Here is a 24,692-nt window from a genome sequence, read left to right on the forward strand (position 1 = left end):
TCTGTTGGGGTCCCTCCCCCCTGGCATGGGGTCTGGGGGGAGGAGACCCTGGAGCAGAGGCACAGCCCACAGGGTTTCCCTACTCCCTGGTCAATCCTGTTCCCCACTGGTTGTTTTGTGTTCCCCTGCCCGGGAAGGACCCTGGTGGTCCCGTGATTGCCAGAGCTCTTCGGCAGTCCCCCAGACATGTGGCTGGAAAATAAACATCTCTGAAACTTCCATCAAGAATCGGTCCCTATTTCTTTCCATGGGCCTCGCTGTCTATACATTTTGCAGAAATCCCTGCTGCAACAGGGCTCCAACAGGGGGCTGAGGTCATCAGTCATTTTCTCTGCTGCTCCTTCCTCCTCAAGGGGAGGACTCCCCACACTCTTCACCTGCTCGAGTGTGGTGTCCCTCTCATGGGAACCAGTTCTTCACAAAATGCTCCAGCATGATCCCCTTCCACAGGGTGCAGTCCTTCAGAAACAAGCTTCAGAAACAGGGTCACAATTACCGCTGGCAAGCCTGCTCCAGCGTGGGATCCTCTCTCCATGATTCTGTAGATCCCTGCCAGGGGCCTGCCCAGAGTGGGCTTCCCACAGGGTCACAGCATCCTTTGGGCACATCTACCTGTCCAATGTGGGATCCTCTAGGGGCTGCAGGTGAATTTCTGTTCTAGCACCTGAAGCACCTCCTTCCCCTCCTTCGTCACTGATCTTGGTGTGTGTAGAGTTGTTTCTCTTACATATTCTCAGTCTTGTGGTTCCACAGCTTTTTCCTTCCCTTCTTAAATACATGATTCCTGAGGTGCTAATACTGTCACTGATAGGCTCAGCCTTGGTCAGCAAAGCTGGCATTGACCCCATCAGACCTGGGGAAAGCTCCCAGCAGCTTTCACAGAAGCCACCCCTGTAGGCCCACTAACAAAACTTTGCCACGCAAACCCAATGCAATGGTGCTTGTAACAGTGGCCATATTCAACTAGTGTTATTTTATTGTCAAAATCCATGTAAAGATGGACTGGTAAAAAAGGCAATAAATGATTGGCATGTGCTCTTAGTTTCAGTTATAGTTTAGTTTCTGTCATAATTCAGTGAAGTTGTGCTGAATGTCACTGGATGTCAGAAATGTCAAGACTTTTAAAACCAAAGCCAAATCCCAAGATGCAAACTGTAACATCAAGGTTCATAGCACTGGCCACCAAGGGGTCTGTTTGATCTTCTCGAACATAAACTTTGGCTTCAATTTTCATTGAAGTAGGTGTTGTTTTTATCATTTTTAAACTCTTAAAAAAAAAAAAAGAAAAGGTAGAGAAATCCTTCAGTAAAACCTGTCACTGAGAATAGAACAGCAGCATGAGCATCCAGATAAAGGATTTATTTCTCATGTCATAATACATACTGTGCATCTGTACCATAACCTCACCTAACATAAATGTTCTCCATTGTTAAACATTTCTAGGTGTGAAGCCCCATCCACAAAAAAGAATTTTGTTATGATGCAGCTTCAAAAAATGGCATTAACTGATAACTTATTCTTTCTCTTAAATAAAGCAATTAATTTCTTCTGCTCAAGTCTATTCAGTACTGAAGGCACTAAAAGTGGACAGTCCTCCTATCTAAATAACTTTGTATTTTGTACTTGAAGTCAAATTGTTTGTAAGTGTTTAATAGAAAATTCCACAATGTTAGTGTGACAACCCTTTGAAAATTTTTGGCTAAATAGAATTTTTTCCTTATTTATTTTCTCCTTTGCAATATCTGAAATTTGCTGCATTTTTAAAAAGTTTGTATTAATTAATAATTCTGAATCTTTATATAAATTTCTCTATTTATTTACACTGCTTACTTTTGTTGTTTTCTATAATTACAGGCAAATTATTTCAATAATAAAAGAAAAAAAAAGGATAAGCCATGTTAGTAGATCTAATTAGTTCTTGCTTATCATTACACTATTCACAAGAAATGTATAACACTCACAATATCTACAGTGTATCAAGAATTCTTACGTTATTTCTAAAGAAATAATACAAGGAATTTATTGGAGAATGGATCTCTGACATACATTTTTAATACAGCTTCATCATTACCTTTCCAGCATGTAAAATAATTTCTTTCTCCATGGAAATAATCAACAAAGTGAGATCATATTGAAAATCCAAAAATTTATTTTTTTTTTTCTTTAAATTTTATTATTTTAAAGGGACACCTTGTGAATGCAGGCAAAAATACACAATGATTTGATCAATAGGGCAATACTAAAGGTCACTGAAAAATATACTCAGTGTTTTTCTACCTGATCTGCAAAAGGTGGTCATGTAACCACTGTTCCAATTTTAGATGCTGCTTTTGTAAAAGCCATTAATTTCTATGGATAAAAGTGAGACAAGAGTTTGTAGAATAAGGTAATACCTTCTATATAAATAAAATAGCTTGAAGGGGGGAAGAAAGAAGAAAAATAAAGGTTGAACAAACAAGTCTTTCCACTTCTCTAAAGTTAAGAGGAAACTTCAAGCCAAAAATATTGTAAATTTAACTTAATTATGTTAGTTGATTAGATAATGTAAAGATAAAGATGACTGGCAATTGCAACATAAAGGGGAATGTTAGGAAAGGTAGAAAGGGATACATTTTCTGTATTTTTACTAGGCTATAGACAATTTTTCAGAGCAAAAAATAATAGCTTTATGTCAACTAACATATGTCAGCTGAAATACAAGTTATGTTTTTGAAAATATACCGAGGAGGGCTTTCCTGACAACTTCTAAGCAATTAAGCCAGATGATTTATCAGAAATAATGCCAAATAACAAGTGTTTCTATTGACTTCATAGAGGTATGAATCTGACCAGTGTCTCTGGTTAAAATAAACAGAGGAATTCCTATTCCTAGCATGAGTGGGTACCAGTAGAGAAGAGCTCTGTCCTAACTAGAGATATTTAAGTAAATTTTTAAAAATTATTTCATAAAGTGACTTCCCCAAATTCTTTTGAATTATTTTAAGAATGCAATATAAATCATCAGAAAGGCTGATGGGCATTTGTTAACATGCTATTCCAGTAACTTCTTGCTATCAGTTCACTGATCCCTTTCTGCTGCCTTTTTTCCATAATGACCTTCATGATGTTGATAATTATACATAGCAGAAACCTTAGTTACAGATAATGACAGTGAGACTTGCTGATTTTTTCTCCTTTCAATTTACTTAGTTTAATGTGAGAGTACTATTTCTCATCACTTTTTAAATTCTGTCACCACTTCTGTGCTGTGTGATCTGCAGACAGGTCTCCAGCACAGCATTTCCTAACGTGCTCTTCCTCCCCTCTTAAATTTCTCACCTAAGATGATTTGTAGTACGACAAATTGGTCCATCTCAGTGTCCAGCCCTACTGCAAAAGCTTAAGTGCTACTTCTGCCAGGTGTAGTAGTGTAATAAATGAATCGGTTTTGGGGTGTTGATTGCCACTGTTTGGATGAGATATAAAAGAGAGGAGTTGATAGTTGAATAAATGAGCACGTTAACTGAGGATATTGAGAGACTGTCCGGGTGTAATATCAGAGTGTGAGCACCAGGTGGAGACGCAATTGGGTATTTGATGATGTGATGGACTAGAAAATTACCTCATGCAGGTGATGTCAACATCTTGGACTGCTACTGGATAAAGGATTATCCAATCATTTGACGCCCTCAGGAAATGATTGGACAAAAATGCATCGTGATAAAGACCAATAGAACCCCTGGAAGCAAGGCAATCAGAAGAAGGATCCAAAATCCACCAATTGTGAACCAACAGAGGGCATAAGAACGGATCTGGGACTTTATCTGGGGTTCTCCTGCGGAACTTGGGGTGCAAGTGAGCACCCAGTGGGTTGCACTGTCCTTTTTGTGTGTTGGTTTACTCTGGCTTGTCGCGCAGAGTGTGGGCTTATCCTGGGTTCCCACTCTCAGTTGTTAATAAATAAACGAGTTGGCTTTTCTTTTCAAAAAGTCTCAGCCTCGTTTACAACAGTAGGATGCCTGCTAGGCACTGCCAAGGCCCTCCATGCTTTGGTCTGCAGTGTCTCCCCACAGTCCCTTATGTGGGAGTCCACAGTCTCTTCAGGGGAATAGAACCTTTTCTACAGAAAAGATTTATAATTTGATTAACTAAAGGACCCACATACGGACTCAGGGCCTCTCCTGCCTGAGGAACATGCTTGTATTATTGCACTACAGAGAAAATACTTGGGAATGCACAGGACAACTTTCGCACCTGCATGGTTCAATTATGAGAGGTTCCTTATCTCTGAAATGAACATATATGACTTCTTTTGGGTTGTAACAAAGGGCTCAATATCAGAGAGAGAGTTGTGAGGCAATATTAATTAATGATCTTAAATAAGATTAGAAATTCAGTTAATAAAGATATCATCTAAATATTCCAGTGTCACAGTGACCTCTTTCTTCAGCCTGGATAGCACCTGCGGTGTGCAGCAGGAGTGGGGAGCAGCCGAAGGCTCAAGGCTTTAAAGCTGCTCCTCTGGAGTCCAGCTCTGCCCAGGGGAGCTGAAGCCCCAGGTGCTGCGGCTGTCAGCAGCCCGGACGAGGGAGAGGATAAAACGGTTGCAGAGAGGCTTGCCTTTGGATACAGTTTCGAGTTTATTGCCGAAAGGCAGTCCAAGGAGCACAAGCACAGACCATGAGCGCCACAACTTATAAAGGGAGGGTATAAACGGGGATGGCCCGACAGGGGACCAATAGGGGTCTTTGGGGGAGAGATATGGACAGGGATAGGCATTCACGTGGATCAATAGTCTTAAGGGGTGGAGGCAAAGGAATTACATGCCCCAATGGGGCGTTGAGGTTTTGGGAATTTCCAGAGGGGAGGTATCAGAAGGGGCAGGATCTCAGGGGATTGACAAGGACCATATAAGGACAAACAGGGAGGGCTTAGGTGATGGACACCGAACTTTTGGGAATAACGGGAGGAGTCTGGGTGATTGATGGAGAACTGACTGGAACAAGGGGAGGAGAACAACCATATGGGGAGCACTGGGGAAGTGGCTAGAGTTCGGGGTGTACCAACTGGGAATGGGGGCAAGGGAGTAACTGGGTTAAACCATTAAAACATACAACCACATTACCACATTCCAGGATTTCAGAAACCTAGCAAAAAGATGGAAATGGATATTTGCAGTACAAGAAGGTAAAATATTTTCCAAAGGGTTTTTTTTAATGCTTTTCAAGTCTGCACAAATATGAGACTTTCACAATCATTGATTTAATGTTTTTATGCCTGATGCAAAAATGTGATGTTTCTAGCAAGTCTGTGCCCTCTAGTACCATACTTTGGTTTCTAGCTCAGTACAGACTCAAAAGTGTTAGTAACATTTGTGTGTCACCAAATCCCTTTGTCTATAGTAGTAGCAGAACCAATAGTGTTTTTCATCCCTATGGTGTCGTTGGAAAATAATAGTTTTCAGAGGTTTTTGTAGGAAAATCCTCAAACAATCCTGCTCATTCATCCATAGCCATAAGCAAAATTCAATTCTTAGTAGCATTCGTAACATTTTGTATCAAGTTGTACCACAAAATCTGTGGCATGGTCAATAAAAACAGACACATAAGGGGAAAAAATCCAACCTATTTTTATTTATCTACCTCTGCATTATTACTTAAGAGAAATAGTAAAAATAAACATTGGATCTCTAGTTGCTTGTAACAGAAAAGAAGATAGCTTAGCGGACTACAGAACAACAAAAACTGCCTTCAAAAATCGAAAACTAGAGGAATTCAGACTACATAAAGGTAAAGATTTTTTAAGAGTGTAGTGCCAGGGAGAAGTGAGGGACTGAAGGGATGGGAATCTGAGAGCCAATGCTGGCTCTGTGCAGGCCATTTTCCTGATGATGGTGGGAGAAAATCCTGCAAGGACTGAACACAGGGGCAGAGCTGAGTACAGGTGACAGGGTCTATCAGTAGGCCTAGCGATGAACCACGTTCAGGATCTCACCTGGGAGCAGAAGGAGAAGAAATCAAGGACAGATGAAGGCAAGCCAAATCATAGTGCTGGGGGGTATATCCAGGGGACCAGGACAGGGCTGCAGACTGGTGCTTCTACAGCATTGTTTGGGGAGATGCAATAGCCCCAGAGCTGAGATGAAATGGTGTCCTAGGTCTGTGTGCAACGGTGGGTGAGGGTCCCAGGTGAAGCTGTTAATGCCTTTGAGGCTGTGACAAGATGCTGTGGTTTCTCCACTGCTTCAAGATCTTTTCAGTGATACTGGTATTGTAACTCAGCCAGATGTGTCACATATTGTTTTTTCAAACACATGATGCCTTTGCTGACACAGCTTTCTAGGCGCTTACAATTCTGCTTCACAGGAATTAATATATATAATTAGAGCAACATTTATAAAATTAAATATACTGTAAATGGATATCTCTGGGCCACTTTAAGATTAAATAGAGACTAATATTTAATGCAATAGTACACAATTGATCTAGTTTAGAAATGGTAGTGTCTTTTAATTCTTGTCTTATTGACCATGCACCAGATAAATTCAGAAACTTTTGCTGAGATGAAAAGATGAAACCTTTGCACTGGAGAAACAATTTCCTCAGCCAAGTGAAGTTCCCCAAAGATGACAACATAGAGACTTTTTATGTTTTCTATGACTGACAAAAATTAAAATAAAACCAATGCAGAAAACTCTTCTGATAATATCAAAAGGTGTAAGGCTATTGCAGTTGTCCTGGGTCCAGAGGGAAAGAGGGGTGGTGTTTCTAGCACTGTCTAATTCTGTATGACCCAAGTCACAGTGGGGCCGTGGTTTCAGCAGGAAGCGCCAGGGGGCTGGAAGAGGAAGGGCGTCCATCTCTTTGTCGGGCTGTTGTTGTGGGAGGTATGTGCCAGGCCAGGATCAGGACTGTGTGGCTGCTCAGCACTGGGATAAATCTGCCCACTACAGGTTGGAGCAGCTCCAGTCCACACCAGCACCCGCACCCCCACAGCTGCTGAGAGGGAGCTGGCTGGGCAGTGTAGAGTGAGCAGCTTGGCTGCAATACTCCTCATTCGAAACGGCTGCCCAGGTTTTATTTTGTCCCTGGCTTCCATTGTGTCCAGACTGGGGAGAGGCAGGTGAGCAGGAAGAGCCTGTCCTTCATGCTGCCTTTGTTCTCCCGGGCGCCATGTGATGGGCTGCGTGGGGACAGATGGCATTTTGCCTTTGTCTACAAAACAGTGCCAGGCTCTTCCTCTCTCGTCCCCATCTCTCTCAGAAGTGTTTTTGTTTGTTGGGTGGTGAATACTCACTTGTGGGTAGAGCATTGTCTCTTTGGTGCCTTCTTTTATTGATATTGTTGTGTTTATTGTGAGTTTTTCAGGAAATGTGATTCCCACTTGGGGTCTGTCCCCTGCTGTTGAAAAGGGGCAAGGGAAGAGGTGCAGCTTGAGTGAGGTCAGTTTTTCTGCTGGGTTTTAAACCAGATTAGCAATCATATTTACTGTTGCCTTAGGGTTTCTTTTTTCTATAACCTTATTATGATGTATTCCTCTTTTAATACATTTTTACAAATGCTTGTTGTATAAGACACTCTATTTATGTCTAGAATTTATAGTGTTCCTTCATGTTCACCTATTTTATTTTCTTTTTAAATTGACCTTAAGATAATTAGAAGGAATGAGGATGGGTAAGGTATTTTTAGGCAATGCTTTTACTGGCACTTTATAATGCAAGTTCCAAATAGCTGTATTGTATTTTAAGCATAATTTAATAAAATCCAGATCATACTTTGTTTTCGTTTTATATGAAATTGAATTCTGTAATTCTCTATTGTTGACTTTCAAATATTTCTTGGGAGAGGGGAGGAGGTGTTTGGGTTTTCTTAGGTATCCAGATACATGTTTTAGCTAGTCAGCGTTAATTTATGACCAACACATATGGTTAATGCCTAAATATACAGTCAAGAAGTTATATTTAGAAATCTGTATTTGAAAACTGGGCCTTGAAATTCCTTCATACTTCATATATGACATTCATTCTATTTGATGTTACACTAAGACTTCACAAGGATTAATGATCACATTACTGTGTGCGTGTGTGTGAGTTTGCATTTCTGCACCTAGGTCTTAGTTTATTTCCTTCACATTATATCTCTTTATTATTTCTTTGTAACCTCCTCCAGCTCGTTTTTTTCTTGTTGTAGTCACTGTATCAGGAAGAGTTCAGGAACTTCTTCCAAATGCTAACTGATCAGAATTCGTATCTAAACACAGGTCTTTTAAAGATACCTGTCACTGCTTTATCTGATGAGTTCTGTTTAACTTTCAAATATCAATTCTGATTTTGATACTGTATTGATCTTTGATACTGTCTGCATTTTCTTGGAATGTTATGCTCAGCTATATCCATACAGTCTTTTTTACATATTTGATTGTGACTATGCTTCCAAAATTAATCTATTACTGTCAAGGCAATCACTACATAAGGAACACTAATATAGGCGTTCCTAAAATGCATACATTTGCCTATGAGTGAGTGATTCAGAGGGTTTGCTGTTTAGATAATTAAAGCAGCTGAAGGATGGAGAGAGGTGCAGAGAAAGATGATTCAGTGTTCTAACAGTCTGATTAGTGCGACTGCACCAGTTAATCATCAGAAATGTTACCTATAATTTCCTATTCACCTGAAATGCTTTCCCCTGCAAAAAAAGCCTTTTCCACCAAGCTGTGGCAAAGAAAAGAATAAGAAAGACAAAAAACTAGGTTGGGTTTTGCTTGGAACAGTTAATACCTAAGGATATGATAGTCAGAGGCAATAAGTATAGTAGAATAGCAAAGAAGTAGCAACCCAGGGATATATAACAATATTTATGAGACTTTTCTAGAAATGTATATTTACATTCTGATCCTGAATCCAGAACTAAGCATCCATTTTAGTCGGTGAAATGTCAAAAACTAAACCAATTACATATTAAACCACACCAAAAGTAATTGAGGAGTAATCATTGAGCTAAGGAGCTAATCTTTCTTTTGTTTATTTCTTCATTATTCCTTGCCTAGAAGAAGGAATAGGAAGGCTTATATGTTTAGAAGATAAAATGTAAGAAGTAAAAACTATGGGTATGATACATATTGAGAAAGGGAGACACTTAAACAAAGGAATGAAAGTTGAAGTCCAGTCTCCAAAATTTTTGCAGTGTCTTATAGGCTGTATATAGGCAGTAGAACTTCTCTAGCCTGCAATGTTAGTGGAAAAAAACCCAATATCTAATGTGCTTTTTTTGTTTAATTCAATATATTTTAAGTAGGTTCAGACAATATCAAAACCCTCTTGGGAATTTAAATTTCTCTCTAGGCTCTGTCGAAAGGTAAGAGCAGAACTGAAACACGTAAATGTTTAGCGACTCAATTAAATAAAAAGCCCCATGCAAAAATAAAAGTAGCTAAGGTGCTTGCAACTCTTGCTGGTCTGGAATGACAATGCTGACTGGACCACAGATTACCCTACTAAAATATTAATGTAAATTTGGAATTCTCTTTTCAAGGGATCTAACTGCCTACATTCTACAGACTTGTTTCAGAGGCCTTAATCAGGTGCTCAGAACCTTAGCTGCCAGACGAGAGACACAATGTGTTGTTATATTTAATATCAAATAAGCCTAATTATTTAAAATCTCTCATTTTCGCCAGGTTTGTGTGGCAGGCTGCAAGAATTTTCAGCTTGTCATAACTTGTACTGTGTAAGATGATGAACTGCATGACATTTTTTATTAATTTCCAACACAATACCTCCTCCTTGTATGCAGTCCTTTATTATACAAATTCAAAGGTTGGTTGTCATTTATTTAAAGGACATCTGTTTAACTTAAGAATATGCTTAAAATAAACAGTACTGTCTTTCAGTTTAACAGAGTTTCTGTTTAAAGAGTTCATCTTGCTAATGTCATAGGTTGCCTTCAGTTGCCTCCCTGATCTCCTGGCTTCCTGCAGGGTCAGAAATATGTCATTTCTCTGTACTTCATTGTCAGAGAAAAAAAGAGAGAGGAAGAGACACCGTTAAACATGACATATTTTAAACCTTGCATGGAACTTCGTAACAATTCTATGCTTTCTTTGCAATTAGACTCTATGTAGTAATCTAATGAAGAATGAGAAAGAAGAATCAGTACCTCTACTATCTTATTTGCCTTCTGGCCATTTCCTAACTGTTTTCATCAACTACCTCAGCTTTATGGATTTGACTCAAAATTTACATAACCCATCAAGGAAGACTGCAGGATATAATACTTAGAGAGTTGTATACAAAAGTGAACTGATAATGAGAATTGGACAAGAGGTTGATTTGACTAGGCCTCTTCTACTTCTGGCAGGGATATGTTTATACTTTACATTTGTTCTCCATGTGATCAGTAGAAGTGGCTGAAATTTAATTCTATGCACAAACCACAGGACAAATTGCATGTAGAAATGCCAGTGAACATTTGTGGAAAACAGTGGATTTACTGTGATGCCAGGAAATGACTGCTTGGTTTGAAGACTAAATGATTTTTTGTGTTCTCTGGTTTTATGTCAAGACCTTATAAGAACTTTGGTTGTTACCATATGATATATGCATAAAATATATTCAACTGGATTTCCAAGTTTTACTGCAGTCACCACCAGAATTTTTGATACATGAGGCTTTACTGGGGATGGCTGTACCCTTCTGGTCATCCACTAAGAAAATCTCATTGCAAGGCAGATCTGTATTGAGCAGAGAGGTGAAAGTAGCAAGGGACATTCAAAGAACTTAAATTTAGGAAAAGTATTTGTCTAGTTGGGCAAGAACTTACTGCATTTTTTAGTTTGCTCTTCTGGGATATCATTCTTTTCTCTGCATTCCTCAGGTTGTGATCTATACCTTTTTTCCCACTGGAAAATGGCCAGTCAAAAATGTTTTGGCTACCAAAGTATTTAACATTTATGTCAGGATAAATATTAGTAGTGACATGTTAGACTAAAATGTGAGTGTCATCACTAAACTCTCATGTTAGGGCAAAACCAAGAAAGATGATTGAGTTAATACTGTAAGGCAGGACTAAGGACTTTCTGCATGACATCTCCATAGTCACAGCAATGACAATCATTTGTTTGGGATCTCTTTGGAACAAAGAGGGCTTCATTCTGCATATAAGTTTAAGTCATATACACTGATTACCATAAATGAAGACTGGTTCAATTTAGTTCAGGAATACTACAGCATAAAACAATGTTAAAGTAAATATGAGAATATTTTGAGGACAACTGAATTCACCAAAAAAAGAAGAAAAAAGCTTGCTTGTTTTTTATTTCTCTTTTTTTTTGTTTTATTTCTTTTAAACTTTTGTAAACCTTGAAATAAAATGCTGATTTAATAGTTCTTGCAAAAAAAGTGGATGAATAACACATTCATCAGAAGTATTAATTTAAAAGTTGGTTTAAAAGGGGGAATGGTTAAAACCCAGGCTCGCCAGTAATGAGTGATGGGATGGTGTGCCAGAAGTTGAGGAAATGAGCACTAACAGGATGTCTCAGTCTGCTTCATGAGGTGTTGGCTCCAATGTAGTACACCTGAAATGTTTCTACACTATTGCACATAGCATGAGGAGTGAACAAGAGGATTTTCAGGCTCTGGCCTAGTCCCAGAGAGTTGACATTACTGGTGTAAGCGAAACCTGATGGGATGAGTCCTGTGTCTGGAGTGCCCTGTTGGATGGTTACAGGCTCTTCAGGAGGCACAGGCAGGGCAGAAAAAGCTGGGGACTGTCACTGTGTTTGAAGGGTTTGAATGTATGGAGCTCACAGTGGTCAATGGCACAGTTGAGAGTCTCTGGGTGAGAATCACGGGTCCAACAGATAATGCAGATGTCATTGTAGGAGTCTGCTGTAGACCTCCCAGCCAGGACAATGATGCTCATGAATTTGTTCTTTGAGGAACTGAGGGACACTTCCAAGTCAACAGCCCTTTTCCTTATGGATGACTTCAACTTGCCAGAAATTAACTGGGAGCATCACACAGCTGGTACAACCTGGGCCAGAAGATTCCTAAAAAACCCGGATGACAGCTTTATGGAAGAGGTCCTAAGGAAGCCAACTTGGAAATACACGCTCCTTGATCTGCTGCTGGTCAACAGAGTGAATCTCATGAGCAATTAGAGATTGGCAGCTGTCTTGGCCATATTGACCATGAAGCCTGACAGAGTTCAAGAAGAGTTTAGACAGTGCTCTCGAGCACATGGTATAACTCTTGGGGAGGGTCCTGTGAAGGGTTAAGACTTGAACTCGATAATCCTTGTGAGTCCTTTCCAACTTGTCATATTCTGCGATTCTGTGATTCTGTAATTAGGCAATTATTATTTGAAACTTTAAAAATTGTTTCTATACAGTAAATGTGCAGTATTAATAGTTTGGGAAAAGACAATTTAAGTGTTCATGCTGTAAGTGGTTGGCATTGTGCAACATCGCCTTGCACCTAACACAATGTCTGATTTCAGGTGACTGATATGAAGGCTCATAGGTTGTGTCTATTCCAGTAAGTAAAAAGGGACAGGCCCTGTTGCTTGATAGCGAACAAATGACCTAGTATAATTCATCTCCATATGGTTGTATTCTCTTCCACAGTAAAAAAAGGTATCTTCCTTCATGATGCCTTTGGCCCATTATTCTCCTGAGCCACACTCAGGCGTTGTCTGGGAGGTTGAGGTTTGGTGTGGGATAAATCATGCAACTGGGATCCCTAACAGTTAAACCATAGGAGCAGTTGTTCAGCAGTCTGTGAGCTAGTACAGCACTTCATTCAGCTTAATTCATTAAAATTAGGCAATATTCTGAGTTGGAAGGGACCCACAAGCATATCGTGTCCAACTCTCAAGAGAATGGCCTTCACAGGGATTGAACCCACAGTCTTGGCTTTATTAGCATCATGCTCTAACCAACTGAATTAATTACTATGAATGCCAGTTCTAAAGTCCCTTTGAATAAAAGAAGAAATTAGTGATGAAATATATTTGGCACAGTCCTTATTATATACATAAAATGTTACAAAATTCAGTTCTTCTGAACATGTAACATAAAGCAAGTCAAAATCCTCTTCCTGGATTGCAACCCAAATTTATTTCCCCCCAGAATACTGTGCATTTTTTCATCTTATTTTTCTTCTCTTGATGCCTTTAGCATTGCTCCCACATTCAGACATATCCATATCCATTATTTTTAATATTACATTTTAATGAAACCATTTTTTATTCCGTGTACTTAGTTTTTGACCACCTTCACACTCTTCACCTTTTATGTGATGACAGCCATTGTTTCAGCTACCCTTTTATACAAAGAAGTCTAATCACGTCTTAAATATATCTCCAGCATAGGACAGATTGCATATTCTCCAGTTTCAAAGAGCATTGTGATTTCTTATAGCTCAGAGATATTCCTGCTGCTAGAAACCAAATTCTTTGTCATAATACATAGTTGAATGTAGACGTCTCCTATGGTTGATGTCTTTGAAAATTGCATTTCCTGCTGAGACAAGTCACTCTTTTTACTATAAATGTCTTTTATGTGATGAAGTTTGCTTAAAAGCATCCAATCATTTCCCAGAAGCAGGTGTTTAAAGGCAGAATGCAATAAAAAAGGAGAATTTCAGCTGGCAAATTTCACTACTGGAAAAAAATGTCTGAGCTGTGGGACCACATATTCTAGAATATTAAAAAGACTTAATCAAGGCAAACCAGCTGTAAATCAAGGTTGCAGAAACACAGGGAGACAGAAAAAGAAAAACAAATGAAAGCACTATACAAATCATGAACAAAACACTGACTTTTGTTTAAAATCTGAGCTCAGAGTAGGTATATATAAAAAGATTATTCAGGAACATTCACTAAAGCACTTTTTCAAATCTGTAAGTTTTATCTTTAATAAAAAGAAGAAAATCAGTGTCATAATTGCTTCTAGGATAGTAAAAAATTTTACCAACCAGCTAATCTACTTCAAATAATTCCTATTGCAACAGCTGTATCAAGAACAAAGGATTATCACTTAGAAGAATTTCTTAACATCTCACAAAATACAAACAGTCCTGTTGAGAGTAAGCATTAACACAGTTACTGTGATGAAGCCCAGTGATCCAATGTCCAGGAGGGAAGGACATCAATAAACTTTGATCCATAATATTCCAGAGAGCAACATGGGAAAAGTGTTTGAAGGATATTTGACTGTATAATAGTTCTTCTAAGAAAATTTAGGTTGTCTGGGAAGATTATATGGTAACTTGTAGCTGCCACAAGAACACATTTCTCCCCTTGTGGATCCTACCATATGTCAGGAGGTGCACAGTTTAAAAACCGAGGCTATTCTAACACTTGTGACCCAGCCCAAAATCTTCAACAAAAATTCAGGAAAATAACACATGTCCACTCTTCTTAAAGAGTAGTTTAAAACTCTTTCCAAGGCCAAAATTTAAAACATTATTAGTCAAGCCTCTAAGTTTATGAAAAATCTTAATGAATACATGAATGAATGTATTGATAACAGTTTTTTTTCATGACTTCCAGGTTTGAACCTTTGAGCTTATATGTGAGTATTCATTTAAGACTTTTTCTGAATATAAGAGAACTACACATTTATCTCAAAAATAGAATAGAACAGTTTCAGTTGGAAGTTACCACAATTATTTTCTAGTCCTTCTGCCTGACCACTTTAGTACTGACCAAAAGTTAAAGCATGATATTATGGACATTGTACAAATGCCTTTTGAACAGTAACAGGCATTGATGACTTTTTTGTGATGCTTTTTCTAGTATTTGATGATCATCTTAGTAAAGAAATGTTTCCTCACATCAAGTCTGAGCCTTCTCTGATGCAGCTTTGAACCATTCACACACACTTGCCTCTGGATATCAGGGAAAAGAGGTCAGCCTCTCCCTCTCCATTTCACCTCCTCAGGAAGCTGTAGCAAATGATGAGGTCATCCTTCAGCTTCCTTTTCTTTAAGCTAGACAAAGCCCAAAGTCCTCAGCTGCTCCTGACAGGATGTGCCTACCAGCCACTTCACCAGCTTGGTTGCCCTTCCCTGGACTTCTTCAAGGACCTTTGCATCCTCTTTAAACACCATTCAAACAATGGAAATATAAGTTATTAAAAGATGACACTGTTGTCTAAAGATTTGTAGACCCAAATGAAACACCCCTGCATAGCAAATCCTGTACAAAAACATATGAGTATTCAGTCTTATACACTATAATCTGCAGAAGTTGGTAGATGCATTTGGAGTCTAAAAATATTTTTAGACAAAAATATGGAAACTTTCATAGGACATCTCTCTTCATTAATATTCTGATTTGTCTAGACTACCAATATACTTACAATTCTACCAACAGCTGTGGAAAATGAAGCCTTAAGACTCAACAGTCAAGAGATTTGAAATAAGAAATTAGTACATTTCCACTATGTTGTTTCCCTGTATAAATTTATTTCATTCCTATGAAGTCTTTCATTTAAAAATGTGTTGGTAGTGTTGTCTGACTTTGTTCCGGTTTGGTCAAATTTAGAGATATATCCTCTCTAGGCACAACCACCCCTCCCCCCACCAGGTTCGGGAGAAATAAATTTTCCTCAAAGGAAAGTGAAAGAGATAAAAACTATTTATTTAACAAACACACGGGAAAAGGAAAATAATGCTAAATAATAAAATCTTTTGCTGTGAAGAAAAAACCTGGTAAAGTGTTAGAGCCCCCCCTTTGGTCTCCTTGGAGCTGGGGCTTGGCCCAGGGCCAGGCCCTCTGTGCTCAGTGGGAAGTCCTCCCAATGTGTTCTGATATTGAAGCAATCCACAGAAAAAGGGAAAAAACCCGAAATTCCAGGGAAGGAAAAAAAAGTTCAACTCTCAGTCTCTCTCCGGAGAAAAAGAAACTGAAAAACTGGCTGAAAGCTGGCTGGGAAAAAAAATCGCTCTCTCTGTGTGACCTTGAACAAGCTGCAAACTGCTTTGAAAAAGTTTTGCTCAGTTTTTCCTTCCTCCTCTCAGGCTCAGTTTATAGGTATAGAAAGGCACAAGAATTAATTTCTGGGCATAGGCAGCGATATGGGATACACATCATAAAGTCACCCCAAGACAGACTTGTTTCTATGTGCGGTGTCAGATAATAAGCTCAAAGGTTGGATATTTATCCATAGAATAAGAATTGCAGTTTGGTTTAAGGGGTTGACTGCAATTTATCACGCACAATGTCTTATCTATATTCTGACTGGAATGTACACTTAGGAGACTCTGTAGCTGGTCTTGTATGATGACACTTTCCCAATTGTATTGTAACAAAATGGGGGTTTTCATTGATGTATGGTATTGGCATACATGGATGACAGATTTATTTCTTTTATTATTTGAATTTAAAAGAGTAGAAATTATAAAATTAAGTCATATTGGTTAGGAACAAAGAACTGCTACAAAATGTTGTTTGACAGGGTATTCTCTATTCCTTCAGCTTTTCCAGACATGGTTGGCAACATCTCCTCCCTAAAACAAGAACATTCCCATAATGAAGCAGCAGCAGCTGGTGGAACTTGGAGAGGCTTGTTATAATTTGGCATTTTCCTCCAAGAAGCATCCAGGTGCCTTTTTTCCAAGTTCTTGCCCTCCCATTCTTCATTTGGATAGACATTATGGAATAAGTATTAAAAAGACATGAGTTTAAAAATAAAATAAAAATTATGGTTTGTATCTTTGAATAAACATCACTACTCTTTTAAAACAAATTGATTAGGTTTTGCATGTATGAAGTTCATTTTTAAACTACAAACTTACTTTATGTAGATATTGTTATTAAACATTATTATACCTCAAAATAAACCCTGGGTTTTAAAATAGTAGTTGATTTCATCCAGCACTTCCTAGTAACCATTCTTCATTTGAACAAAATTGTTTAAATTGTTGACATTTTCACTCACTAAGGTTAGCAAATGTACGATAGCTATCAGAAAGTAAGATTAGAAATACAGAGAGATGTATTAACAAATCGCTTTTAATGGAAAGTCATTGCTTGTTGCATCAATAATGAAATGTAAATTAATGCTTGAAATTATTCAACACTTAGGGATACAAAGAAAGGTGTATAAAACCTACATTTTTGTAGGGCAATCTAGTCACACTCTATGTATATATGGTAAAAGCAAACTGTCACTTTAAAAACATACTAAGAACTTCTTTTTTAACCTTGGAAAGTTTAACTGAAGTTTTGCATCAATTAAATTTTGTCAATGTATTTGATTATCTATATATAGCATCTTTAGTTGAATGGCAGTCTTACTCAGCATCTTCTCAAGTGTAGAACTAGGGACAGTATTTGGATCAGAAATCAAACTATCTGTAAATGAGAATTCATGAATCAGCTCTTAATGTTGCTACCTAGATAAAAGATGATATCTCATTATATTTTTGGCCCAACAAGGGATTTCATAAGACAATAAATTTTTAAAAATATATCTTTTTCTGACTAAAAATATAACCCATACTTGAAAGGATCAGACTTCCATTCTGGGAAAATTATTTGTTTCTTGCTTAGGGTGAAGAGCGTTGTTTTCAAATATATAACCATCTATTAGACAGCAGTTGAAAAGGCATTCAGGAAAACAGTAAGTGAAATGTGTGTTTTACTTTTCCTGTAAGACACAGCTTCAGATCCACATTCTAGTCATGTTGCTATTTTCCTTCATGAATGTTTCATCAGTCTGGGAGGTGATGGTATTTTTTGTTTTCCAATATTAAATATGAATATTTGGGTTTTATATATATATTGAATTAATTAATTAAATGGCCCCTAATCTGTCTTTCTCACTTTTTTCTTCATATTTTATGAAATAACTTGAAGTCCTCACAGAACAAACTACAAGGATGGAAAGGCTGTCAGACATGAAGCTGATGGGAGAGAAGCAAGAGGCATAACTGGGATAGGGCCAGGGCATGGCATGGGATGATGATGATTTCCTGCCCAGGGGTGTACGGACACAGAAACCAGATCCAGTTTGAGGACCATCATCTTATAATGATGTATGAAATACCAGAACTAGCTAACCAATTTACGCTAGGCTCACTATAGCAATGTGGAGCCCAAGATAGAATATTTTGCTTCCATTGCCCAAACTGTCTCATTTAAAAGTAACTCAATTATCTAAATACTATGCTAATTAGTAAATTTATTTCTAGGTATTTTTGCCTCTTCTTCACTGTTTCTTTTTTGAGACATTTATAGAGTTACTAATCAAATTGATGGATCTTTCACTTTTTTTGAAAAATGTCTGCCACTACAAATAGAACATCTGCAAAGTGGAAGAGCAAGGATTATATAAAGCGGATCCAGACATCCAAGAGTAAAAGATAAACCTAAGAAACACTCAAGTATTACCTCTCTGAAGCATGAAGTTTTAATGTAAATGAAATAGGAACCTAACAGCTATTCTTATTCTCACACAAATTTATTAAGCTTATTTGATCCGTCAACTAAAATTTTTAAAAAATCATAACTGTCATAAGGACATTCTGTATCTATTAGAAAAACATTAAGGATTTTAGTTAATGTCTGTTAACACACATGAACTTTGGAAATTTAATTCATCTTTTTTACTCCTTCCAATTATACCCTACTGAATGTCATTGCTTAAATTGAATCTTTAAAGTGAAGTTGTATTTTTTTAAACACATATGTATACCTATTGATTTTTTGTGATATTTCCAGTAATATTGGTTCTATTTCAGAAACAAATATACTGTTGTTTGAAATCTATCCCTGTTTTTTTGATATAATGATGTAATAGTCCTAATAATACATATATTGCTATTTTTACTGATTTTTACTTGTGACATTTTGTTACTCTCACTTGTTTTTAATATGGCGCATGTGAACAGGAAAATTTTACAGTTTTAAAGGATGTTCCACCTGGTCTTTTTTCTCATTGATTATCTTATTGCTTAACCTTTTCTTTAAAAATTAGTTCTAAGCCCTTGACACAAACCACTTTTCTTAACATTGTCATTTTTCTGTTACATCATTTCCATGGTCTGTGCATTCTTGCATTTTTGTACTTGAATCCTGTCAGAAACTAAATCTCTTTTAAACAGAGCTGAAATTTCTTGCTCTTACTACATTCAAATCCAGGAAATATGGATGAAATTATGCAAATAATGGGTTTCAATTTTGAGTGGCTTAATTTTAAAAATAGTATATCCCATTTTTGAGACTGATTTTCTTTACATTTTTTCAGAAGTATTTATATCAAGTAATGCTTTAGAAAATCCCTTTTTCAATTTGTTTTCGTCTCTTGGATTTACTATAAATGTACATATGCTTTGAAGAAGCACTTACACTTCCTGTAAGCCTTGCTTCTGGTTCCTATATTCCTTCATAAAGAAAACATGTAACCCAAAAGATGTTTATGTGTAAATCATGTTAATCTTTTCAAAGCAACTGCAGAATATAGGTTCTAATCTAATACTTGAGCTTGAGATTTTTCCTCACAATAGATTCACCTTCCTTACACCTTAGGGGACAGGAAGCAAGACATAAAACATGTAATGGTACAGTCGAGTTGTAAAGATTGCTTGGATATTGGAAATGGTAATTTCTCCTAAGTCTCTTTATAATTCTCTCCCACGAGACTTCTCTCAGCTCTGAGGGACATAGCACAGAGAGCATCCAGAGGCTCTAGGTTACAAGGAAAATACATCTAATTCTGAGAAGAAACTAAACCTCAAGTCTCTTAGAAATATGCACTCACTTTTGACACACAGTTGGAGTGATTTATCATACTCTCTGAAGAATTGGTCTGAACAAAATCTATTGGTTTAGATGTGGGCAGGATAATGCAGTACTCCGAACTGAAATGACTTTTTAGCAATGTTTTGAGTTGAGTCTTCACTAATGGTCACCCTTGACCTTAGAAACCTAACAATAATGTACCTGTTGTGGTACATTTATAAATTTCATTTCTCCTCTTGACAAGATGAAGATCATCATAGAAACCATGCCTACTTTTTCGCTCACTCTTGCGGGCAGGAGTGGGGTGGCGAGGAGGGATTTCATGGTGCCAAATCCCACAGTGCACGACAGACACTTCATGGTGTGCTTGTCAGCATTTTTCTGGGAAAATAAATAACTTAAAAGGAAAAAGGGTGTTTGAAACTGTAAGGTTGCAGAATACACTGAAAAGAAAACTAAAACCCACTGTGATCAATACATGTTATACAAAACAGTAACCAAAACAATAAGGACAAGATAGCCACATCCTAAAATTGTAGAACAAAGAATAACACTTAAGCATGTTCTGGTGGCATTCCTCAAGGGTTGGTATGGCTGTTTATGTGTTTTTATATGACTGTTTAACATCTTTGTCAGTGACATGGACAGTGGGATCCAATGCACCCTCAGCACGTTTGCCGACAACACCAAACTGTGGGATGTGGTCAACATGATGGAGGGAAGGGATGCCATCCAGAGGGGCCAGGGCAGGCTTGAGAAATGGGCCTGTGCAAATCTCATGATGTTCAACAAGGCCAAGTGCAAGATCCTGCAGCTGAGCTGGGACAATCCGAAATACAAATATAGAGGGAGACGGAGAATGGTTTGAGAGCAGCCCTGAGGAGAAGGATATGGGTGTCCTCACAAAGAAGTAAAAATGTCCTCACCCTTTTGAAGCATGTACCTGTCTTCTATATCTTATACAAATATTTCACATAATGCATTAAATAACTAAGGCTCTGTTATTGATAGTTTATAACTGAAGCAGAAAAGAGCGATTGTGATAATGTAAAAGGAAATTAGGTATCATAAAACATACTCGTTTCTAGAGCAAAAGAAGAAAAAGAATCAAAACTGTGATCAAGTTGGAATAGCACCTCAGTGGTGCTATATAATTGCTATCTATCCCTTCCATTAGCAGTGAAGCTCCAAAACACTGATCAAAGCTGATAAATAACATATAATTCTCAGGCTGCAGCACATTGTTACAAGTTCCCACCCTTGTAATAATTGTAGTATGAGCCAGCATAAAGATGAATACTTTTCCTTAAATGTCTTTTAAAACCAGGCAGAGAAGATTAAAATGTCTGGCAGGAATGAGCTGCATTAGAACATCAGTGTCAATATCATGGGCAGTTGCCTGAAATGGAGAAAAATGCTCTGAACATTTTACATTACTACACAATGTAAAAGCATAATTCAATGTCAAACACCTGCTCCACAAAGAAGTTATGTAAACCCTCAACTGACAAATTGCAAACTGAAGCTATTCTAAATTAAACACATTAGCTGATGACATAATATGCTTATGACTTTGCCTACTGTGATTTAATATGATTTGACAGCAGTAAATTTGTATGGTGTTATTAAAATGAAGTAGGTTAAGAATTTTAAAAAAATTTGTAAAGATGAGGATCCATTGAAACCAAAACTGCCACAGGCATGTGTGCTACAATTAATGAATTATTCATATGGAAACAAATAAGAGAAATATGATTAACATGTAGAGATGATGGGTTTTCATATTGGTTGATATTTTTGCATTTGTAAATACATGTTTTTAACTAAAATCCTTACCACACTAAAAATAGAATTTAAAGTAAAAACTGAGCTAAAATTTTTGGACAATGAGAATTAATTCTTTGAATAGTGATAGATTTTAAAATTAAACTATTTATTCACATAACTGTTGAAAAAACAACTGGTTGTGGCTACTTAAACTTCACAATGATTTCTAATTAATTTATAGATCAGATTAGTTTCATTTAAATCTGTGCAATGTTTTTTTTCCCTTCAGATTCAAGTACAAACAGCTAATTATAATGCAATATGCTACTAAGAGATTCTCATTATAGTTCTGGGGAATGTTATTATTTTAATTTGTAAACATAATATGGATATGTGACTTGCAAGAATTTCAAACTCTGAGTCAGTAAATCATAGAGTACACTGCAGAAACTATTTTCTAAATCATCTAGAATACAACATCTCGTATAGTACCTAATTTTTTGTTTTTGTAAAGAGGTAGAGTTTGAAGGGGGAAAAATTAAATAACCCATCAAGATTATCTTTTAGCATAAACATGGTATTTGCTTTCCAGAATTCAGAAAAAATGGGAGGGTTTTAAGGAAGTGAATTTAAAGTAGTTTAACTAGAACCTAACAATTTTAATGAAGAAAATAAGGCTCACATGGAACCCTACAGAAATAGCTAGTCAGAAAAAACACCCTCTGCCTAATACTTCCAGATATTCTACACATATCTTACTAGTTCTATTTGCATGTACAAATATTAATCATGAGGGAAAATTTGCTGGATACTCTTTTAGTAAGTAGTTCACAGGAATTTAATTACTTGAGTTTAAATATATTTCAATTTCTTTACAGTGTGACTTTCCCACAATATTTTTTTTAAGTGTACAGAGAGAATTCTAGTACTATTTTTTCTAAATTAAATAACAATCAATATACTCTTATTTTCTTCAATTAATAGTTTTCCTGAAAGGTGGAATTTATTTTAACTACTTTGGATATAATAGGAATGCTCAATGTAGTATTCTTTTCTCAGTGCTAAAGGGATAAAATGATGGTATGTATTTACTTCTGAAGCACTGGGTCAAAGAGAAAACTCATTTTTGCACAGAGCTCTGAAAATGCATTGGGTCTTTTACTCTCAGTTCACATCTGCATCAGGTCAGATAACAACCCATTATAAAATGAGTTAAATTTATAGTGCATAGGTATTTCTGCCTTAAAAAACCAAATTCACAGCATTGCTTATATGGCAAAATTAAAAGGCAAGAAATCACTGTGGCTTCTCGACTTGTATTTAGAGATAGTTCTGTGCGCAAGATTGATGTATATTGCCAAAATCACACAGAGATCCTTCTTTGTTATAGACTCCTCTGCATCATGTGCAATGAATCAAAACTTTAGGGACTACAAGTCTGATATTTTTCACTATTTCATTTAGTCCCTTTTCCTTCCCCCCCCCCCCCCCTTTTATTTCATTTATTCCCTTTTTTCTTTTTTATCTCTCTGTTTTTATACTTTTTTCAGGGTCATGGGAGGATTAATCATCCACTTGCTGCTTTTTCTACCCCAAAATTTGTGTTTGGTCAGTTCCTGAGGAGTTTACATTTCTGTACAGGATTTTGGTGAAGTAATATGTCAATCTTCTGTGACCCAGTTGCCCCATACCTGAAAATGCAGACACTGAGCATGTTTTGGCCAAGTCTAGCTTTTCCAGATATAAAAGAGCTGAATGATGTTGAATATACATGGCTACTTTGTTCTGTAACCACGTTCACTATGTCTAAACTTGAAGATCTAAGAAAGCTCTCAAGAGTCTAGTCTCAGACTAGGGCTCTGACATTTATATTCTCTTTTTCCTCCTCTTTTCGCTGTGCAATAGCACAGAATGCAGCCAATAATATAAGATAGATAAATCTGAAGTTTACTTCAAGGTGATTTTAATGGGAACAAATACTTTTTTATGTGACAGCAGTGATAAAATCTGAATATAAAATATTTTATCTGAAAAAAAATATTTTCAGATAAACTATAGGTTTATCTGAAAATCAGGCATGATGTAAGGCAAACCTACCCATACACAGGACATATGTAGAAATAGAAAAGGAGATTCAATATGCCAAAAAGTGTATTGTTGTATTCATGACACACATTCTTTTTAGATTTCATTCATTTGCCTGTGCTCCTATACAAATAAAGCTAACGTTTCACTTGGGCCTTCAAGCTGAATCACACTGACAAAAAGCAGAAGGTTGCTGTCCTTTCTTTGCCGTCCACAAATATCTGTCTCAAAATATTACTGCCATTCACAGTAGTTAGTTAGGGGCACTTTTCAAGTGCAATTGTATCTGAAAATGTAACAAAGAGAGATAGGTTGTTGTTGCTGCTTGTAAAGGGAGCTGACTTGAATTGCTGTCTGGAGTGCTGTATCAACAGAAGTCTTTTGCGTTAATTGGTAGCTCATAGAGTCTTAAGAAAATTGGCTGAGTTTGCAAGAGATGTAGCTTACATGACCAAAGGAATATGAAAAAGTATATTAATCCATTTCAAAGGTAATTATAGACATGGTACCTGCTACCTGAAGATAGATTTTTTGTTTTGAAGTGATTAATGGAGTTAGAAGTTTGCATCCCATATGTCCCTGTACTGAGCTGGACACAAACTACCTACAAGACTTTCTTAATTCTAGTTATTCTTCCTAGTAGAAGTGAAATTCACCTACTGAAATAGAAATAAAGCCCAATAAAATTTGAAAATTTACAATCAATGTCATAACTGTATTGAGTAAAACTGCACACATATACGTGAATTGCCCATCTTTCTGCAGAATGAATGGATTGGATTCAATATGTTGATTACAAAGTGATTTAATGGTAAGTTGGTTTCTCAAAATACATGGATAAATAAACAGTAACAATACTTTTAGTTGCAAATTGATGAAGTGGTTTGCTATTTGAAAATCATGGTCACAGAACCACAGAATCTGCTCAGGTAGGGCCCCCTGGAGTGCATTACCCAGGATTTTGTCCAGAGGACTTTTGATGTCACCAGGAAAGGAGACTCCACAACCTCTCTGGGAAGCCTCTTCCAGTGCCTCACCACTCTCACAGCAAAGAATTTCTCCGAGCATCTAATCTAAACTTACTCTCTTTCGGTTTGAAGCCATCCCTCCTTG

General features: G+C 37.1%; 1 long non-coding RNA gene across 1 annotated transcript in view; it reads left to right on the forward strand.

Annotated features, from left to right (window-relative positions):
* Positions 1–16,696, forward strand: part of LOC125317222 — a 31,121-nt gene extending 14,425 nt beyond the window's left edge. Inside the window, exon 2 of the long non-coding RNA XR_007199980.1 lies at positions 16,461–16,696. This is a non-coding gene — a long non-coding RNA (uncharacterized LOC125317222). The remainder of the gene's footprint in view (positions 1–16,460) is intronic.
* Positions 16,697–24,692: the final 7,996 nt, after the last annotated feature.

This window comes from Corvus hawaiiensis, chromosome 26 (assembly GCF_020740725.1).
Source record: "Corvus hawaiiensis isolate bCorHaw1 chromosome 26, bCorHaw1.pri.cur, whole genome shotgun sequence".
NCBI lineage: Eukaryota > Metazoa > Chordata > Aves > Passeriformes > Corvidae > Corvus > Corvus hawaiiensis.